Source organism: Triticum dicoccoides, chromosome 2A, assembly GCF_002162155.2.
Source record: "Triticum dicoccoides isolate Atlit2015 ecotype Zavitan chromosome 2A, WEW_v2.0, whole genome shotgun sequence".
In the NCBI taxonomy this organism is placed as follows: Eukaryota; Viridiplantae; Streptophyta; class Magnoliopsida; order Poales; family Poaceae; genus Triticum; species Triticum dicoccoides.
The window spans coordinates 166471127-166480709 of record NC_041382.1 but is presented as its reverse complement, the minus strand read 5'-3'; positions in this window follow the sequence as shown (position 1 = coordinate 166480709).

Here is a 9583-nt window from a genome sequence, read left to right as displayed (position 1 = left end):
TTTGATTCCTTCTCGGATCATGAAATCCTCTGATGGCCAATCACAAGGCCGCACTTGAGCGTCTCTTGGTGGTTCCTCGTCAGCATGGCATATTGTGGGCCTGGGTCCTTGCTTCCTTGAAGAACCACCTTGGTACATTTTTCTAAACATATTTCTTCCTTTGAAAAATTTCTTAATTTTTTAGTAACTTCAAAATAAAAGTGAACCAAACTCAACAATATTGATAGCAACTACTCTTACAAGTGCCTAGAGGCAATATCATGCATTAAAACTACTTTTGACCATATAAATTTGACATGCAAGCTCAAGAACAGGGTCACCTAAGCAGCAAAAATTTGCAATGAATAAAGCACTAGAACAAAAACTAATTGGACCATTGGAGGAGTCACATACCAAAGATCAATCTCCCAAAGCAGTTTTGTGAATGGAGCTTTGAGCTAGGAGATCGAAAATGGCAGCAAGATGAGCTTGGACTCGGGTTTGAGCTGGTTGATGATTTTTGTGGGAGGAAGAAGGGGTGTGTGGTAGCTGGAATAAGTGGAGGGGACCCACGTGGGGTCCACGAGGCAGGGGGCGCGCCCAGGGGGGTCGGGCGCGCCCTCCACCCTCGTGGGCACGTGGCTGCTCCCCCTGCTGTGTTTTCAGTGCCAGATATTCTCAAATATTCTAGAAAAAATCATATTTAAATTTCAGGGCATTTGGAGAAATTTTATTTTCGGGGTATTTTTTATTGCATGGATAATTCAAAAAACTGACAGAAAAATACTATTTTTGCTTTATTTAATATAAATAACAGAAAGTAAAAGGAGGGTACAGAGAGTTGTGTTTTCTAACTTCATCCATCTCATGCTCATCAGAAGGAATCCACTAACAAGGTTGATCAAGTCTTGTTAACAAACTCATTCCGAATAACATGAAACTGGAGAAATTTCGAATAACACTAGGTTACCTCAACGGGGATATGCACATCCCCAACAATAAGAATATCATATTACTTCTTGACAGTAGGAAGAGGAAATTCAAAACTCCAATTGTGATTGTTGAAATTTTTCCAATAGAATTGATACTGTGGACTTGAGGTTGTTTCCTTGGAAAGTGTACCGTATGCTCATTACCATTAACATGAAAAGTGACATTGCCTTTGGTGCAATAAATAACAGCCACTACAGTATTCAAAAAGGGTCTTCCAAGAATAATAGACATACTAACGTCCTCGGGAATATCAAGAATAACAAAGTCTGTTAAAATAGTAACGTTTGCAACCACAACAGGCACATCCTCGCAAATACCGAAAGGTATAGCAGTTGATTTGTCAGCCATTTGTAAAGATATTTCAGTAGGTATCAACTTATTCAAATCAAGTCTATGATATAAAGAGAGAGGCATAACACTAACACCGGCTCCAAGATCACATAAAGCAGTTTTAACATAGTTTCTTTTAATGGAGCATGGTATAGTTGGTACTCCTGGATCTCCAAGTTTCTTTGGTATTCCACCCTTAAAAGTATAATTAGCAAGCATGGTGGAAATTTCAGCTTCCGGTATCTTTCTTTTATTAGTAACAATTTCCTTCGCATATTTAGCATAAGGATTCATTTAAAGCATATTAGTCAAACGCATAGGCAAAAAGATAGGTCTAATCATTTCAGCAAAGCACTCAAAATCCTCATCATCCTTTTTCTTGGATGGTTTAGGAGGAAAAGGCATGGGTTTTTGAACCCATGGTTCTCTTTCTTTACCGTGCTTCCTAGAAACAAAGTCTCTCTTATCAGAACGTTGATTCTTTAATTGTGGGTTATCAAGATCAACAACAGGTTCAATCTCTACATCATTATCATTGCTCGGTTGAGCATCCACATGAAAATCATCATTAACATTATCACTAGGTTCATGTTCATTACCAGATTGTGTTTCAGCATCGGAGATAGAAATATTATTGAGATTTTCAGGTGTGTCAATAACAGGTTCACTAGAAGCATGCAAAGTCCTATCATTTTTCTTTTTCTTCCTTTTAGAAGGACTAGGTGCATCAACATTAGTTCTCTGAGAATCTTGCTCAATTCTCTTAGGATGACCCTAAGGATACAAAGGTTCCTGAGTCACTTTACCTCCTCTAGTTGCAACTCTAACAACATAGTCATTATTTGTACTATCCAATTCATTGAGCAAATCATTCTGAGCTTTAAGTACTTGTTCTACCTGAGTGGTAACCATAGAAGCATGTTTACTAATAAGTTTAAGTTCACCTTTAACACTAGCCATATAATCACTCAAGTGTTCGATCATGTAAGCATTATGTTTCAATTGTCTACCAACATAAGCATTGAAATCTTCTTGCTTAACCATAAAGTTATCAAATTCATCCAAACATTGGCTATCAAACTTAGCAGGAGGGATTTCAGCTTTATCATATCTATAGAGAGAATTTACCTTTACTACCCGTGTCGGGTTATCGAGACCGTGTGTTTCTTCAATAGGTGATGAATTAAGACCATGTATTTCTTCAGCAGGAGGTAAATTATTAACATCTTTAGTTTTTATACCTTTTTCTTTCATAGATTTCTTTGCCTCTTGCATATCTTCAGGACTGAGAAATAGAATACCCCTTTTCTTCGGAGTTGGCTTAGGAGTTGGTTCAGGAAATGTCCAATTATTATCATTAGTCAACATATTATTCAATAAAATTTCATCTTGATCAACAGTTCTTTCCTTGAAAACACAACCAGCACAACTATCTAGGTAATCTCTGAAAGCATCAGTTAGTCCATTATAAAAGATATCAAGTATTTCATTTTTCTTGCGAGGATGATCAGGCAAAGCATTAAGTAATTGGAGAAGCCTCCCCCAAGCTTGTGGGACACTCTCTTCTTCAATTTGCACAAAATTATATATTTCCCTTAAAGCAGCTTATTTCTTATGAGCGGGGAAATATTTAGCAGAGAAGTAGTAAATCATATCCTGGGGACTACGCACACAACCAGGATCAAGAGAATTAAACCATATCTTAGCATCACCCTTTAATGAGAACAGAAATAATTTAAGGATATAATAATAGCGAGTTTTCTCATCATTAGTGAATAGGGTAGTTATATCATTTAATTTAGTAAGATGTGCCACAACAGTTTTAGATTCATAGCCATAGAAAGGATCAGATTCAACCGAAGTAATTAACTCAGGATCAACAGAGAAATCATAATCCTTATCAGTAATAAAGATAGGTGAAGTAGCATAAGCGGGATCATATTTCATTCTAGCATTCAGAGATTTTTCTCTAAGATTAGCTAATAATTTCTTAAGATCACTTCTATCATTGCAAGCAAGAAAGTCTCTAGCAGTTTCTTCATCCATAACATAACCCTTAGGAACAACAGGAATTTCATATCTAGGGGGAGAATCTTTATCATCACTTTCATCAATATTATCAGTTTCAATAATTTCATTCTCTATAGCCCTAGCAAGTTGTTCATCAAGAAATTCACCAAGTGGCATATTAGTATCAAGCATAGAAGTAGTTTCATCATAAGTATCATGCATAGCAGAAGTGGCATCATCAATAACATGCGACATATCAAAATTAATAGCAGAAGCAGGTTTAGGTGTCGCAAGCTTACTCAAAACAGAAGGTGAATCAAGTGCAGAGCTAGATGGCAATTCCTTACCTCCCCTCGTAGTTGAGGGGAAAATCTTGGTTCTTTGATCTTTCAAGTTCTTCATAATGATAAGCAAGTATAAATCCCAAGTGACTCAAAGAATAGAGCTATGCTCCGTGGCAATGACGCCAGAAAATGTTCTTGATAACCCACAAGTATAGGGGATCGCAACAGTTTTTGAGGGTAGAGTATTCAACCCAAATTTATTGATTCGACACAAGGGGAGCCAAAGAATATTCTCAAGTATTAGCAGCTGAGTTGTCAATTCAACCACACCTGGAAACTTAATATCTGCAGCAAAGTATTTTGTAGCAAAGTAATATGATAGTAGTGGTAACAATAACAAAAGGTAACGGTAGCAAAAGCAATATTTTTGGTTTTTGTAGTGATTTAACAGTAGCAGCGGAAAAGTAAATAAGAGAAGAATAATATATGAAAAAGCTTGTAGGCATTGGATCGGTGATGGAGAATTATGCCGGATGCGATCGATCATGTAACAGTCATAACCTAGGGTGACACAGAACTAGCTCCAGTTCATCAATGTAATGTAGGCATGTATTCCGAATATAGTCATACGTGCTTATGGAAAAGAACTTGCATGACATCTTTTGTCCTACCCTCCCATGGCAGCGTGGTCCTATTGGAAACTAAGGGATATTAAGGCCTCATTTTAATGGAGTACCGGACCAAATCATTAACACATAGTGAATACATGAACTCCTCAAACTACGGTCATCACCAGGAGTGGTCCCGATTATTGTCACTTCGGGGTTGCCGGATCATAACACATAGTAGGTGACTATATACTTGCAAGATAGGATCAAGAACTCACATATATTCATTAAAACATAATAGGTTCAGATCTGAAATCATGGCACTCGGGCCCTAGTGACAAGCATTAAGCATAGCAAAGTCATAGCAACATCAATCTCAGAACATAGTGGATACTAGGGATCAAACCCTAACAAAACTAACTCGATTACATGATAAATCTCATCCAACCCATCACCGTCCACCAAGCCTACGATGGAATTACTCACGCACGGCGGTGAGCATCATGAAATTGGTGATGGAGGAAGGTTGATGATGACGATGGCGGCGGATTCCCCTCTTCGGAGCCCCGAACGGACTCCAGATCAGCCCTCCCGAGAGAGTTTAGGGCTTGGCAGCGGTTCCGTATCGTAAAACGCGATGAATCCTTCTCTCAAATTTTTTTCTCCCCGAAAGTGAATATATGGAGTCAAGGTTGAGGTCGGTGGAGCGCCAGGGGGCCCACGAGGCAGGGGGCGTGCCCAGGGGGTAGGGCGCGCCCCCATCCTCGTGGACAGGGTGTGGGCCCCCTGATGTGGATCTTTCTTCCAGTATTTTTTATATATTCCAAAATAATTCTCCATTGATTTTCAGGTCTTTCCGAGAACTTTTATTTCTGCACAAAAATAACACCATGGCAATTCTACTAAAAACAGCGTCAGTCCGGGTTATTCTATTTATATCATGCAAGTTAGAGTCCAAAACAAGGGCAAAAGTGTTTGGAAAAGTAGATACGACAGAGACGTATCAGCCCTCATCACCGTCTCGACTATGGCACCCTGATCATGTGGCAGAGTTGGAGACCCTAGAATGCCAAGTTCTTCATCTGGCCCGCCTCCCTCGACAGGTGCTCGACGACCGAGCACCGGGCGCGACATGGCCTCCATCATGACCCATCGTGCGCCCTATGTTCCTGGGAGGCCGAAACAACCCATCACGCTGTAGCTGGATGTGTCTTCTCGCATGTGACTTGGCACGAGATCCTATCCTGGTGCCACCTCACTACAACGACACCCAACAATGACGTTGTCAACTCCTTCTCATGGTGGGAGGGCGCCATGACTTCTTCCTTCGCTAGCCAGCGCGAGGACCTATGCTCGCTCATCATTCTAACAGTTTGGTCACCATAATGGGGCGATCTTCGAGGGAGCGTAGGTTTCCACCACCAACTTATTCACTTCAATCAAGGACCAAGTTAGGCTTGGGCTAGGGCTGGAGCCAAAGGGCTTGATTACATTATCCCTGTAATCCCTCTAGGGGCTGAGCAACCCCCTTGTATGCTCACTTTGCTTTCTTATTGTTGCCAGCTTGTGTACGGCAATAGGATAAGAAAAGGGAGCTGATAGGCGCCGGCGCACCAGCCGAACAGTTGGGCCGGTCAAGCCACAACCATCCGATACATACTTTCTCAATTGTCTGATTACTTCGTTTCAAAAGTCAAACACACAGGAAACAAGGAAAAAAGGCAGTGTGTGAACATGCCAGATCCTGAGCGCTCGCCGGCCGGCCACACTTCTCCTCGTCTTCCCGTGCTTGCTTGCCACCCTTGCCACCGCGCCCATCACCCGCGCTCGCCTGCCGCTCGCCCGTCGCTCGTGCACGACACTTGCCTCGGCTGCCTCCGCTTGCCATGGTTGCAACTCACACACAGGAGGGTTCCAGCGCGCTGTCATCATGGTTGCAGCGTCCCCGATGTCCCCGTCTCCGGCTCGCCGCCGTTGTTGACTTGTAACACCATGTCTAGCAAAAAAAGCAACAAAAACCTCAGGTGATGGGTTGAAGCAAAAAGATTTGCCGGTTCCAGCAAAAATAAATGATGGTTCCAGCAAAAATCTCAGCAGCAGAAAAACTTCAGTAGTTGATTTGTAGCAAACAAATTAGTTAGTTCCAGCAAAAAGAAACACCAGTTCGAACAAAAAATCATGCTGCTTCGAACAAATGTTTGCTAGTTCTAGCAAATTACATGACGCCGTGATGTGTGTCATGTAAATGGATGTAGCAATTGAGAACATTGGTTGTAGCAAAAACCCAAACGGTGGTAGCAAAAAAAGTGATGCACTGGTTCCACCAAAAATACATGGTAGCACAAAAATTGACTGGTTCCAGCAAAAACCAAAGATGGTGGTAGCAAAAATGTACGCTGGTTGTACCAAAAAGCAAATGACATGGTAGCAAAAATTTGGGATGGTTCCATAAAAAAAGAACATGATGATAGCAAAAAAATTGATTGATTCCAACAAAAACTGAAGATAGTGGTAGCAAAATTGTACACTGGTTGTACCAAAAAGCAAATGACAAGGCAGCAAAAACTTGGGTTGGTTCCATCAAAAAACAAACATGGTGGTAGCAAAATCTTACAATAGTTCCAGCAAAAGGCAAAGGCGTTGGTAGCAAAAACTGGGGCTGCTTCCAAGAAAAGAAAGGCCGGATCTCCATCACTTGTCGTCGTGGTTGCAACGCTCCAACGCCGGCCGCCGCGGCTCTCCGTCACTTGTCGCCGCCATCGGCAGCGCTTGTGGGGATTGGTTGGCAGCACTAGTCGCTGGTGGGGAGTGAGGGGTGGGATGGGGGCAGCCACGGTGGGGAGGCGCGGTGGCCATGGCTGGCGGCACAGTCAGTCGCCGATGGGGGAGGCGCGATGGGCATGGCTGGCGGCACAGCCAGTCGCTGGTGGGGGAGGCGCGAGCATCTACAAAGAGGAAGAAAAGGGAGAGAGCGGAGGTTGCGGTGTAGACGAGATGCGCTATGAGCGGTTGACGTTGTTCTTGAAGAGATAAGATAACGTGGGAGGTGGTCATTCGGTGGTGGGCCTACTTGCAGAGGAAGCGAGTCACGAAGCGAGCGGTGCGACCGGCCCAATGATTCGACCGGCGCACCGTGGGGAAACGTTTCCCATAAAAAAAGAAGGTTTTGGGTGTCGTACAAATATTCATTCTGTGGCACTATAGTTGAGCCTTTGAGTTTTTCTAGGGAATAATTGATACACGGCCCTAAAGCTCATCAATATTATTCTTTTTTTAAACACACTCATCAATATTATTTAATATATATTTTTTATTTTATTACTGTATTTATTTAAGTTTTTTTTCATCGCTGTATTTATTTAAGTCGAAGATCTAGGATACGCGTAGAGAGTATGTATTCTGTTGCGATCCCGGCAGAACCGTGTGCGTCGTAGACTTTGTTGGGGGCTTGGCAGTGACCTTGCATTTGCTGCTGGGGATGGTTGGCCAAACCAAACTATAAAACGAAAGCTCAGGTTTCGGTTTAGTTCAGCGTGTGTGCAAGTGATGTGCTTATGTGCTATCTAGGCAGGTGCGTATGTATATGATCGGATTTCGGGGAATAGTGGATGGCAAGTATCTGTCACTCGAATAAGATGAGTTCCGCATATGCATTCTGGCGTGATCCCGGGCAGAACCATTCATACCGCAGACTTTGTTGGGGGTTGGCCACTGACCTTGCATTTGTTGTTGGGGATAGTTGGCCAAACAAAACTGTCTGGGCACGCGTGTGCAAGTGATGTACTCATGTCTTATTATCTGGGCACGCGTGTGGATCTGGAGAAAAGGTTTATCAGGCTGTGGATCTGGAGTAAATTGGTCACCATTTTTCTTCTTTCAAACGCTAATTCATTTTCTAACTTGGTTCACAATTTCAATGCCAAGACCGAACTTTATGAGCCCATAGGGGTCGGGACGGTGTGCAGGGCCTATCGTGAGATATGCAGAGCTAAGCCAACTCGCAACAGTAGTAATACTGGCAGGGCGCGAGGTTGAGGCCTTCCTCGTCCGAACAGCAGGCCATGGTCACCTGAACGGAGCCGGATCCCCTGACGTACGGCCCCCTGCCGTTGGGCCGTTGACGGGTGGGTCCAGGCCCACACGTCAGTGTGTGGGCCGTACGTCAGACGAGCCGCGTCCCACCTGAACATGTCATGCATCCTAGTACACCCCATATGCCTCAGTGGTTCAGCCCCCTGCAGCAGCCTGACTAGAAACTGCCGATGCAGAGAAGTCAAACCCCTAAATTAGAACCGATGTCATTGTAAATATACTGACACGTTCGGGTCTGCACACATATTCAACGCAAGACTTCGTTTTAAACAGTTATTCAACGCACGAGTGCTTCACAATATTTGGCCAGGGATATACCATGGCATCTCCAACGTCGACCCTCAAACCGTACACATACATCTGGACCATACTGTTCGCACAACGAAAGCCATTCAACACAGTCCTATATCGGCCCGCAGCGCGGTCCGAACGTATTTTCTCACACAAACCGAAGGCAATCGTAGGGGCTTTGCGGGAGTTGGGCCGGTGCCACGCCCGCTTCTGACCGTCCTGGCCCACCCAAACTCCCCCTCCTCTCGCCCGCACGCATTCTCGCCTGACGTCAGTTGCCCGCATTCATGCCGTTGCAGAGCGCGCCGCTGCACAATGAAGACGGCTTAGGGCAGAAATGACCTCTCACTGCATCCGGCAATGAAGCGGCGCGCCGGTCGAGGGCGCCGCCCGCTACACGCCCGGCTGAACACGTCTCCTCGACGCATTCAAACGCCTTTATTAAATCCGTGTGGAAGCCGAGAAACCAACTCTGGCCACACATCCGTTCACGAGCGGGCCGACATTAAACACAACGCCGGGCAAGCTCTTTCCGTCCGCCCGCTATTTAAAGAAGGCCAGACGCCGAGCAAGAATCACACCACTTCCCCGCTCCTCATCTTCTCCTCCCACTATTTTCTCCACCCTTTCGATGGTATTCGATGATCAGAAAGAGCGGATCTCTGGCATAAAAGCCGGCTGGGTGGCCAACCGAGTCAGTCGGATACGAGTGAGGCAGCTCGCTGCTCCACCTCCCTTGCCAAGCCCGATGGAGCAAGTTGTTGTCCCAAGCCGGTGCATGCTTCAGCAACTCGCCCGCATACGTCGAACCACGCTGTCCGGACAGCGGAAGCCATCCAACACGGTCCTGTATCGGTCCGCGGTGCGGTCCAGACGTACTTTCTCCCGTAAACCGGAGACAATCGTGGGGGCTTTGCGGGAGTCCAGACCGTTGCCACGCCCGCTTCTGACCGCCCTGGCCCACCCAAACCCCCTCCTCCCTCGCCCGTGCGCGTC